This window comes from Calypte anna, chromosome 8, assembly GCF_003957555.1.
Source record: "Calypte anna isolate BGI_N300 chromosome 8, bCalAnn1_v1.p, whole genome shotgun sequence".
Lineage (NCBI taxonomy): Eukaryota > Metazoa > Chordata > Aves > Apodiformes > Trochilidae > Calypte > Calypte anna.
The window spans coordinates 17,487,720-17,501,060 of record NC_044254.1 but is presented as its reverse complement, the minus strand read 5'-3'; the positions used below and the strand labels follow the sequence as shown (position 1 = coordinate 17,501,060).

Here is a 13,341-nt window from a genome sequence, read left to right as displayed (position 1 = left end):
TACAACAGGTGCAAGAGAACTAAGATTCAAAGAAATTTCTGTGCTATGGGCTGCATACAGGCAGCAGTCACCTAGTACTGACAATTTTGGAAACGCTGGCATAAATCAGTCATTTTCATTCCTACTGACCCAAACTACAAGACTGACTAAGTTTGGGATTGGTCGGAAGTTTTCCTCGCAGTGCATTTCCTTCAGGATGAGAAATCAGAACAAAAAGAGTGAGAGTTGTGCTCCATTTTCTGTGTTTTGTTTGAAAATGGTAGCACTCAGTAACATACAGTCATATCTGAAAAATAATCTTCCATTTTGGTTTCCCAGATCACTCCTGTTGCCCAGAATGTGCCTTTTTAACAATTTTTTATTTATTTATTTATTTTTATTTTAATTTTTTTTTTTTTGTCATTTTCATGTAAATACATGGATGTTGTCTACTTCTTCAGTCAAATGTTTGGGCTAGATCTCAGGCTTCAGTTTCATATGCTGGAGATAAATTAAGGATATCAGACTTAATTCTTGTTCTGTGTGCAACCTGTGACTTGTTCTGTGATCAATCAGTAAGGGAAAGACTCCATTGCTACGCTAGTAAAAATGTAAGATAACTTCTTTAAATCGTGTTTGAATTATCCTTTTGTGGTTCTAGTTTGTTGTTAATTAGATCAAGCCAGATTTCCACTGAGACTGCAGCAGCAGTGTCATCATCCTCTAATCTGTCAACTCCCTTTGAAACTACCTTCAATTGCTTTTGTAAATGTAGTGCCTCTCTGTAGACTTCCTTGTTGTGTAAAATGCATGTTGTGTTTTGATCAAAGTCCTCCTTATGTTCACTGCAAATATACAGATTAAGGTAGTCAGAAACAAATGCAGAGGCACAATCTTGCTTAAAGTGACATCAAACTGTTACTGGAAAGCTGCACTTTCAGTCCCCCTCTTTCAATTAATCAACTGCAAGTTTATGATATCAGAGAGTATTTTTAAACTTCCCCAGTCTTTTACTCTCACCCCTTTTGCAACAGATTGAAAAGAAGTTGTTACCACATGTATGACATTGGTTTGGAATGTCTATGCATGGAGAGAGTTTTTTGTGGTTACTTTGTTTTGTTCAGTGAGTTCGTTTTGTGTTGGTTTTTGTTTTTGTTTTTTTGGGTGGTTTTGTTTGTTTGTTTTTTCCACAAACAAATGGCAGAGATAATTTGATACTTTGCTTTTTATTTTTATCTGGCATTTATAGTAATTGGAAGCTTGCTCTTGTAGTTTTCTCGCTTAGATACTGTCATTAGGTAGAAAAGCTGTCTCTTTTCCCTTGTTTAGTCTTCTTTTGAAATTGCTCAATTTGTGCTGTATTGCAAGCATAAAAGAATGCTGCAGATTCCTTACAAAATATTAGAAGTTCTTGCATCTCATTTGTTTATAAATGTTGGTGATCATAATCTTTTGATGTCTAAGGCAACCTATTGTTTGGTAGTCAGAGCATGACTTGGATCTGGTATCAAAAAGTATCACATCAGCTGTATTTTGATGGCAGCAGCTGCATAGAAAAGTCTCATCTGAAGGACTATGAGATTAATTTTTGTTTTGTTTTCCTTTTTTGTTTTTCTTTTTTCCAGTGACTAGAAAAAAAAAAGCAATCAGTGAGAGCATTTGGTCACAGGGAAACCATTTCTTCCACACCTTTTAAGCAGCAAAACTTTGTAACTTGCTACGTAAAATCTTGATGTGTTTACTTTTAAGGACTAATAACACATTTTTATCACTTCAGCCAGAAGTGTTAGTACTACTGTGTTTGACCACTTTATACAGTTTAGATCTGTAGTTAAATGTAGTTCCATGGCAATTAATAAATACTTATAATTAATTTTCAACATTATACCACAGTTTTTGCACAGCAGCTACATTTACTGCAGTTCCAATGTGAAAACACTACCCTAATGAGATCAATACTGTGAAATCTGAAGACTGAAAAATAAGATGTTTCCAGTTGAACACAAAGCCATGTAATCACATGCCCTGCTCCCTTTCCAGAGAATTTAAGATACAGCACACAAACTTCTACAGTGTCCACTGATGCATTAGCTCCTCTTTCTCAGAGCAAGCTGCTGCTTAATCTTTTCTCCCTCCCTTTCTTTCTTTTCTGCAGTTCTCAATAGACTTTTAACTTAATGCTTTCCTAGGAAGCCTGACTAGAACACTAATGACTTCATTGCTTTGCTTTTACCTTTGTAAAGTAGTTATTAAATTTTTAGTCCCTGATTGAAATTACATCCCAATTATTCTAGAATAAAGTCTTTCAGATGTATTTAGATTCTGTGTAAACTTCACACTGGCATGGTCAAAATTAAAGCTTTGAAGAAAGAGACTAGACCTTTAGAAAAACCCTCTTTCCTTTCACACTTCTCTGATAATTAACCCCAGCGTTTGCATACAGTCAGGTTTGAGAGATCCTACCATGTACTAAAGTTGAGTATATAAATAAGCTTATTTCTAGAATATTTGTTGAGGGACTAGTACAAGTGAGTGGCAGAGGACCCACATTGCAAGCTGTTAGATCTTAAAATACTCAGACTCCTTGCTGTTCTGCTGTCCTGTAGCAGGGACAATTCTCCTCTGTTTCCCCCTCATTTAAAAGGAAAATAAATGAACAGGGAAGCAGAAGATGCAAAGCAGCTCCAGTTGCCCGCTCACTGAGTGTGTTTTTGTGGTTGGAGCCAGAAACTGTCACAAGACTTTGAAGTTGATAAGGCTAACTGGTACTGCTCTTTAGAGGCACAGCAGAGGTTTGAAAATTAACATGATAAAACTGCTCACGATCTAGTCTTAAGTCCACTTCCGTTTTAAGCGGATTCTGGGTGGATCACAGGATTTGAATTCAAACTGCCTGTGCAGTTATAGGATTTTTTTTCCACCTGTGCCAAACTCAAAGCTACAAAACTCTGCAGGTGCAGGTGGATGAACCCTACGTTTTTTTAGGACAGGCTCTAAGGTTTACATAGATACCACCTAGTACTCGGATTTCTGTTTTATTAGATTAACATAATAACAGATGACTCTAAGTAGTTGTTAATACACACTTAGAGTATGTGTCAAAGGCATATTATGTATGTAATTATATAGTGGAACAATGAACTGCTAAAATGTGTTCTTGCATGCTGGGATCCTTCTCTTATGAATTTAAAGAAGGCTTTTTTTAGCAGAAATCATTTTTCGAATGTCCTAAACTCATTGTTTAGGAAAAGTTGATGATTATTTTGCAGGTTAGACACCATAACTATCTTTGTGATTCCAGTACAGTACTGTTAGATATTTTCTTATTATGTATTCAAATAATTACTTGAATAGTGTGGCAGATAGCAGTTTTGAATAGTATAATTTTAAATCTTGAGAAATCCAATATTGAAAAAATGTCAGATCTGTTCCAATCTGTACACCTAATTTTTCGAGTAATTTACAGTTACAGCTATGAGTGGGTTTGTAGGAAAAGAACATTTTGTATTTAAAGAAAATACAGCCTATTAACTATGAATCTATGGAATCATTTACTTAGACAGAAAATTTAAGCATTTAACGTTGTCAACCAAATTAATGTTAACTTGAGAAAGAAAACAATGTTTCCTTCCTAATAAAGGCTAAAATACTTCTAGTTTTTAAGTAAGAACTTCTGATCTGTGTGCTTATACAGAGAGCGTAGTTGCAATAATTAAAAAGAGGAAAAATAAAATTGTTTAAAACTACAGTTTGCAGACCATGCAAACATCCACATTAAAAATCATAATCTCACAGCATATTCAGTTTGGTTCTAAGTTACAACAGAAAGGAAGTTATATCAATCCTTCACTGAAATAGCCATGAAATTCTATTTTCATCTACAATTTATACTGTAGTTGCAGCTTTATGTGATCTTCACAAAACATATGTTAGCGGTATCATTTTGCTTTTGAAATATGCACAGACCAAGCAAACTTCATTATAATATGTAGGCATAAATACAAAAAGATGATGGTTGTAATAGATGAACATGAGTAATGGTAATTTTTAAAATACCCTTCCGTTTTAAAACATTGCTGCAGAGAAGTAAAAGATTTAAAGGAGGAATAAAGCCTTTTCAGCCATGAGGTTTTTTTCTGTTGTTTGTATCCTGTCCTGTCCAAGTCACATGCTACAGATACATCATCCAATACCATGTCCATCATGGCACCAGGAAAGAATTAATGCTTGGGTTTTTGTTACCATGAATTTGTCTCACACAATAATCATCTTAATCTGTTACATCCATCATCTCTCTGCAAGACAGCTGCACTTAAAGGGAGGGTCTTAAGAAGGTAAGCAAAGTGCCTTCTGCCCCACAGAGTGATCAAGGGAAAGCTGAAGGAAGCAACATATCCATTCCTTCTCCTGAGACTTTTTTTGTTAATCCTTCCCAACAGGAGAGAGGGAGAATGGAACTCTTTGTTGCTTTCCACCTATTATATCCAACAAATACATAATTTTGAAAAATCTGGTATTTAATGAGAGGGAGATGTATTTGAAAGAAAGCAAAACGAATTCTTCTCTGATGATGACACACACTTCAAACTCTCTGTCTTGTTCCCGCTTGTCAGGTCTGCAGAAGAAACTTTGTCATACCGTATTAGTGTCCTTTCAAGTGAGAAGAAGTTTAGTCTGTTCTGTAATGTGAATGAATAAAGAAAATCTTACACTGGACTCCAGGCATGGATGGATAGTGGGTAAATCTGTAACTGATTAATCTCATTCATCGAAGTGAAAAGGTCTTAGCCAAAAGCAAAGCTCATACAGGGTATCTTTTCTGTTAGAAAGCAAAACCTGCTGGGGGGTCACTGCAGAGCTGAATTTGAGCCTTAGCAAGACTTCCCCAACGAAGTGTTTTAGTGCCTCGAGAGCAGCGTTCTCAGACAGGGCCCACGGTTGATTCAGTGGTTAAACCGTGGTACGCTTCAGATTTGCATTTCTTAATGTGACTTAGAACAGTTTTCACGGGCAGGATTTTACCCTCTGACATTCACAAATGACTGTGATTGTGATAATGGTGCACTTCACTTTGGGTGTCTTCCAGGCTTAGACAAGGGCTCTGCTGACCCCTGCTGCAATCCTTGTTTTGTCCCTCGCTTTTACTTCTGCAGCCAAAGCTTGCCTCCCTTTGCTAAAGATATTATGTAGAGAAAAATGTCTTCAGAATAAGAGATATACATTGCCTTTTTCTACTTTCTGGTCATTAAAAGCTTGTGTATCTGTCTCTTTGGTGTCAGAGAAACAGCAGTGTTGATGAGAGGATAGCACAGGCTGATGTGCTACTGGAATTGCTGTGGTACCGATGCTTATCTCGCATGCGAGGTCCTTTTGCTTTGGCATGCCAGCAGTTTCTGTCTCAGCTTGCTGACAACTGCTTCACAGAACATTTACCATATGAGATTATGAACATTAGTTATCTTTTTAAAGCGTCCTTTAAAAGTGAAGGCTTCTATTTATCTGAAATAGACCTAGGTCTTAGTACAGTGGTCACTCCTGTGAGAATTTTGATATAGCAGAAGCTTAAAATTCTCTGTTTTTAAACCGAGCTTTCACAATACCAGCCCAATTGATTTTCAGTTTGTTTTGTTATGTTTTCTATGTGTTAGTCACAGGGCTCAAATGAAAATGCAGAAGTACACATAGCCTATTTTCCTGAGCAAGTCATAATCACATAGCGTAGAATATTCATGAAGTGTACTGTAGTCTTTGGCTCTATTTCAGGAAAAAAAAAAAACGGTAACACCTATGACTAGGAAGAACCTTATCTGGTACTGCGTATTTGCTATCATTAATTCTTAATACAAAAGTAGTATGTCTGGTTTACTCATTAAAACAAGGGTAGTTTATTAATGGAGTTGTTTCATCATGGTATTACTTAGTAAATTTAATACAAATCCTTATATTACGTGGTTCTGAGCAGTCAGGTTAGGTGAAATACCTGTCAGTGGTACTTAATCATTTTTTTGTGGTTCATTCTATTATTATTTTATGCAGAAGAAATTATATTACACATGTGCAAGCACATAACACTCATACGCCTTGCTATAATCACAGCATTGGACAAGCTACAAAGAAAACAACAAAAAGATCATTGATACCAACTAATGACATTTAAAATTAAGATTTAGTTTACCTCAAAAAATAATGGATTCATTATTTTACCAGGTTGTAGCTTGGAATTTTATTTAGTGTTTTCATATCTTATATTTAAGTTGTTTTCTTTCCTTTATTATTGGCAAAAACACCATCACATTCTTCTAAAGTCAGTGTATATCTTGTGTGGCAGAGTGTTATATACACATTCATTAATCTTTCCTTGCCGTTTGTGGGTGTAAATAAATATAAGTAACTATACATATGTATGCATAACTTCTTAAGTATTATACACCTTTTCTCATATATTTCAGCATCATATAAAATAAATACTTCAGCCTGTGATATTCTAGTTTGTTTTGTTGGTTTCTTTTTCTGAGTTCTGAAATGGGCTTTACTAGGTGTGCATCCTTTTTAACCTGCACTTAATCATTTATTATGTTTTGGGTATGTAATTAATTCTACTGGTAATTTACTAATATTTTTGAGAACTTGACTGAGACATCAGTGCTGAACTTTCATCACCTTTCAGTTGAATGTTGTGTTCTTTTGGATGAATTTTTGTAGATCTTGTATAGTTCTCAGTTTTCTAGTCTAATCAGCATAAGTTCTGGTTTAGTTGCATTCAGAACTTAATTATTTAAAACGTCTGATTTACTTACATATTACTGTGCCAAATTTAGTTTGTATAGAATAATACTGTAATAATTCCTTCCACCCCAATATATCCTCTACAGTAGTTAGCCAAAACAACCATGTTATCTGATAAGTTGATTTAGGACTTAATACATGTGTTCATATAGCCATTTATCCCAACCCTTGCTGAGGAGACCTTTATTAAGCCATGATGACTGCTGAATATGAAATGTAACCAAGATTATTTTTTTATTCAAATATAATTTAAATATTCATCAAAGAGGAGTTATGCTTGAAACTGACAGAGACTATTAACATCAAAAAATATAATTAACTGCACTGGGTATCATGAAGCAGAGTTAGCCAAATAGCCGAGGGGTCTAATTGCTCTAGAGTCTGAGAAGCAATAGTTTTATTTTATACTGTTACTGTGGAATTAATAGTGATGTGGTTTCCTATGCAAGGCAATTAAAAGCTGCCTGTTAAGGTTCATTGCATTATAGGAAATCCGTTGAATATCACTTGGTAAACAGAACTGACATGCAAAAGGTACACGAAGATGGGCATAGCAGGGCACAGATCATAAATTAGGACACATTAATATGAATTAACTATATGTACGTAAATTATGAGTACTTTTTAGTTTTATAAAGTCAACAGTGGTGTTGAAAGTGAAAAGTTTTCATTAGTAACACAAAGGAAATACAATTTAAAAATTGTTACAGTGAAGCTATTTAATTCAGAGAAGGAATATTGTAACATGGATTTGAAAATTAAAACATAGCTATATAGTATTGAAAAATAGTAGATCTCATAACCTGGAAATTTCCTTCTGCCACAGAGTAGTCTCCTACTTAAAATAAAAAAAACTTCTGCCCTTTGTGGCTCAATTAAACTTTATAGTTGAATTCAGCAAGAAAGAACTTACTGAATCCCCCAGATTCTGCCTGTGCCCAGGCTATACAGTCTAAAATGGGGTTGCCATATTCATGGCATTTTTGATATTATTAAGGGTGAGTTTAAGGATAGGAGATACAAGCACAACAGTATTTTACAGCTTTTCTTTTCTTCCTCTCTAATAATAAAATTGTAATCTAATTGCTTAATAAATCGCCCATGATTACTGAAAGACACAGATAGTTCCTTGCTTTGCACTTTATTTTCTACATATTGCAGAACAATAATTGCCAAAACTTCTATGGCCACAAATAAAAGGTCTTCGTAGTTTTCCTTTCATGTAACTGAATGAAAGAAGTTTGCGTGTAGGTTCTTTAATTTATCAGAGTCAACTTCTGTGGTTTTTAAGAAACAATCTTAGTGTCACGGTGGTTAAAAAAAAATCAAACAAAGAATTCAGCTAAGAATTCCTGTTTTATATAAAGATTGACTGCCTGTTTCATACATTATTTAGCATGCTTACCCTGTTTATATCAGTGACATAAGAGCGTGTGCTACTTTCTCAGAAGAGCACTGTCTTTGCCGCTTCACAGCACAGTGCCTTGTACTCCCAGGCTTGCACATGATGTTAGCAGATATTTAAAGCACTCCAGCCTAACATTTTATAGGTCATGATGAACTGAGCCCGTAAAGCAAGTTACTGCAGTGAAGTTAATGCAGTCTTAAGAGTGTTACTTGGACCAAATACTCAATATTCAGTAGATTTTTAGCCTACTGTAGACACTTCAATGGGAAGCAAAGGTTCGTAGGTAGAATTTTTCCATGTCAAACCTGCTTAATAATACATTTGTAGTGCAGAGTCTTTATTACAGTTTTACTGTTGAAAACTAGTTTTTCCTCAGGTTTTCACTGTAATATAGTAACTATCAGAATCTTTGGATTTTAATTTCTTGTATCATTTGTAAGCACACATGCACACAAGATCATGCACACAACATTTTTAAAAGAAGCTAGGTAGCAGAATCACGTCATTGAGCAAGCTTCCCTGACCAAAGTCATAAAGTTCAAACACCTTACAGGAAGAAACTTAATAGTTTTTAATGACACCGAGCTGTAAAATATTTCATCTGGCAAGCTATGGGTCTTGTAGTATTTGCAAAGACATTTATGCTCCTTTCTTAGTAGTAATCTGTGATCTTTAATGTTACTCTTCATTGCTTCTCAGATATCTTGCTCCTTCTGATCTATTTCTGTATGATGGAGCAATTTTGAAAAGTTTTTACTACACATTTTTCCTGCACTGTAAAATGATTGTTTCACTGTAACTCAGGCTTTGTGTTCCTTTTCCTCTGTCCATTCAGTGCATTAATTTAGGCTGAGTTGTAAGCAAAGCAATAACGTGACAGTTCTGAACCCATAACCTTTCCCTGTTTACTGAATTTCGCAATAGCATTGAACTCAACTGTACTGTTACACTTGTGAAGCTGTAGGTGTTTTCTCATCTAGGGTATAGTAGCACTGACATTGCTTTCAATATATTATTCTAGTGCCAGCATCAGGGTTGGGTATGAAAAACATAATTTACTTTGTATATTTAACTTTCTTAGATAATTCTGCTGCTTTGTGACAGATACAGCAAAAGAACACCTCCTGGAGAGTTGTATTTGAAACAGGAGCACTTTGAGTAATGGGCTGTAGACAGAACACGTATGAGTTAGTGCTCAGTTATCATGCATGCCATCAGCAATGCCTTGTTGCTTTCTTATCAGCCACTTCCTGCTGTCAGTGCAGTGCTTATTTCAATAGAAAAGGATTTGCATCAAATGTAATGCAGTATTATGTACGGCTAACATGGGGTTGTTAATTGTGTAGGCACATGAGACTCCTTCGGTGGTAGACAGTTTGATAAAAGGATTAGATCATGAATATTTTTGACACAATTTAAGATTATCTTTGCATTGACAGAGTCAAACCAGTGAATTTTCTTATGCATTTTTGTAGAGGATATTCTGCTCGACTTGCATAAAAACCAACTGCAAAATACACAGGATTTTTTCAGATGTAAACAAAAGCAGCCCCCTAAACTTTGTTGGCCTTAAAACTGGAAGTTCCAGGACTCAAAAGTACACAGCTTAAATCAGTAACTGAATCTCTTATTTTAAGTCATGAAGAGGGAAGTGGGATTGTGCTTTCCAAGAGTAGGATTCTTTTGCAGGGAAAGTCCTATACCTGTAAGCTCTGAAAACTTTCCAGATGATAATTAGGTCCAGACATCACTATGGGTAATGAATAACTGTGCTTTTGCGACAGGCATTCCTCTCAGAAGAAAGTATTTGTAGTAAGGGCTTTAGACATATTTTAATAGGAAATGACACCACTGTTACAGAGTTGATTAAAGACCTACCAAGGCACAGTACTTCTGGAAAAAATGAGCAGATAAAGTAAGAAAAGTTGTAATTTTATTAGTTGTTGATTATATATATATTACTATAAAGCCATGAAATCCACATTAAAAATTAAGAGAAAAAATGCGGTACCATCTTGCTAGCAGATTGTGCTTTTAGAAATCTTGTAAAATAACCAAGTTGTCTTTTGGCCTCTTGCTCAGCATTTTGCTTTGAATTCTATTGAGCTGTAGAAATGAGTCACTGGGTAGCTCTGCGGAACTGGTAAATATGCAGTAGTGGGCACACGGCCTCTGTTGATGAGAATTATAACCCAAAAAGGGGAAATTCCCTGAGGCAAGTTTACAAAAAAACAATTTATTTTTTTTCTCCCTGTAAAACTCATCTTACATGCAGATCTCTTGCATTATTACAAACTCTAATCCACTGAGTGGGTAATTAACGGACCAGAAAAACCATTTGTGGAAAGAAAGAGCCATAAGGGTGAAAAACATTTCTCCACTGAATGATCTTTAAGGAGTAAATAATTACAAGAGTGAGAGGTTTGGGATGACCAATCTAAATCTGAACATAATTAGGATGAACACAGTTTGAAAATCGAAGCAGTTGGCATGTGCAACAATTCTCATATCAGAAGACTAATTAAATATTTAGGAGCCCAAACCTCCTCACTATTCACAGAAAAATAACCTGCCACAAAAGGGTCTGTAACTTTGCAGATAATTAGGAAGGGTTACAGGGGGAAAAAAATCACAGATTGGCTCCAAGGTTCTGCAAGGTCACGTCTTATTATGGCTTATCTTTTATATTGTCTGGTAACAAGTTTCTCACTAATTTTATCTAAGTAGGACATCCCATAGCGATTTCCCATTTCCCTTGTTAAAAATGTGATTGTTTTTCTGTATGCAAAATGCAATAGATGAACATTTTTATAAATAATTGCTCCTAATTGATACAGGATATAATATTTTTAATTATTCAAGGGGAATACATGTGTTAAAGTTCAGTTAGCCCCACCACACTCCCCATTTGAAATGATCTTCATCCTGTAGAGGGAAGCCAAAGGACTCTATGAACAAAATCATGTTGCTTTGCCAGACAATTCTGTAAAAAAGTTTTATTTTCCTGTTAGAGCTAAGATACATTTATGTTGAGTATGCATTTCTGCAAACAGGAGGAGTTGTGTTAAGCCCAGGAGACCAATAGTGAGTTGAGCTGAATTTGCATTGACCTGGAGGTCCAGTCAAAGAATGCACAGTAAATTGTACCAAGGCTTCTACATTTCAGAAGGTGTAGTAACAAATAGCGTTTGTCATTTGAAATACCTTATTTTAGTAATTGAAGTGGGTGATTTTTAAAATTTATGTAAGATCTGTGAAAATTAATATGAAGGATAAAGGTACAAAGGTTTTCAATACTGTAATTTTTCAAGCTACTCATTTAATAATGACTCAGAAGCTGTCTTAAATTACATAGCTTTTAACTGCATTATGAATATGCTGAAAGCCAAGCTGTGGATAAAAAAGATCAACAGCGCTGCATAAAAGAGTTTTAAAGATTTTTTTTTTTTTAACTCTCATCCCATGCTCTCTACCTAGGACTCTCTTTTCCTTCAAGTCTGCTGCAGCATTATGCCTAAGGATCAGACACTGTGCTTCAGGATTTTCACTTGGATTTCCTATGTGCTCTGCTCTATCACTGTGCCTCAGAAATAAACACGGCTTCCTAAAGCTCTGATATTATCATCCAAGCCTATATTTCTCCTCTGAAACCTGCTCAACCCAGAAGGAGTGATGCTGCACTCATGCTCGCTCAGTGTGAATAATCTGTGTAAATTGCTCACATATTATGATGGTGCACTTCTGAAGTTTTCATTAGTAGATAAGCATAGCTGCAGGCTATTTATTTTGTCTAAATGGTGAAACATTTAATTAGATCTTTTGAACTGATTACTTTTCAGCAGTGTGGATCTGCTTGGCTTAGTTGGGGTACTAAGGCATCCACTGCCTGTAATCCTGTGCTGCATTTTGCTTGCAAATATGAATGCATAAATAGTACTACAAGATTATGCATATGACTGTATCTCTTTATTGAAATTTCTTCTTCCATGGGTGGGGTTGCTGCTTGGTAACATTTTCTCTAAAAAGCAGATCTCTTCTGTTTCCTACTGTTACAAGGTTTGAGTCTGGCTGGCAAACCTCACCAGGCTGTTTACTTCGTACATCTCATTGCATCTTTTGGTATCTACTTTTCCAGTCCTTGCTCCTCACAGGTAGTTCTAGTAGGCCTTTCACATATGTAGTAGAAAGTAGAGAGATGGATGGGATTATGAAGCACCTTAAAAATTACCAGAGAAGGCAGGATTTATGTATTCTACTGGAATCTATGTTTCCTTCCCCCCCCGCCCCCCTATTTTATCTGATGCGTCGTTTTCAGATTAGTTAATGACCCCATAGCAATAGCATTTATACCAATAAACAAAGTACTGGAAAAAGAATTAATCATAACAAGAAAAAAAATTTCTGATAGCTTAAATGTGAGTAAGTGAAAAGATTCATCTTTTTAATAGCACTGCTTTGAACCTAGAGAACATGAATACTAAAGGCAAATGGGTCATAACTAAATGTATTAAAATTGTAAGAAGATGTTGAAAGTAAGAAATACTTTGTTAAATTACTTTTCTATGCAAGTCTGAAACACATTCATTGATAATGAATCAAACTGTGTAATCCTTAGAAAGGGCCTGTGAGAGTTGCATGTTTTCTGTTAAAGAGTTTTCATCCTTAATGTGTACTCCTAGACTTTCGTAAGGTTACATTGTAAAAAGAAACACAAATGTTCTTGTGTGCCTACTGGGCAAACAGAAACCACTCAATGGTGCATGTTCTTCTACGGTACTTCATATAATACTTAGCTTCCTTGTGATATGCTTACTTAGTGATTAGGAAGATTCAACGTGATCAGTGTAATATTGAAAAAGAAAGATGAAACTATTTTTCTCAGGTTTTTTTCCCTGAAATATTTTGAATCAGAATCCACCAGTTTTGTTGCTGTAGTGATTATGTTACTAGTTGCATATAAAATACAAAGGTTGGGTTGTGCATTTTCAAACCATTTTCAAGCATGCCTTACTTCTTTAGCAGTCACAGGAAGACTTCCAATATTTAGACATAATTCATATCACCAAATTCTGTTTTCATACTTGCTCATGTATTGCCCATTTTTTTTTTCTTAAATTATTAAAAGTACCACCACAGCACACTAAATATGTTTTTCCTTTGAGCTAGGT

At 35.3% G+C, this 13,341-nt stretch overlaps 1 protein-coding gene across 10 annotated transcripts in view; it reads left to right on the top strand.

Annotated features, from left to right (window-relative positions):
• The window catches only part of ADGRL2 (adhesion G protein-coupled receptor L2), a 158,869-nt gene that overhangs the window by 87,451 nt on the left and 58,077 nt on the right, over window positions 1-13,341 (top strand). The window lies entirely within an intron of this gene.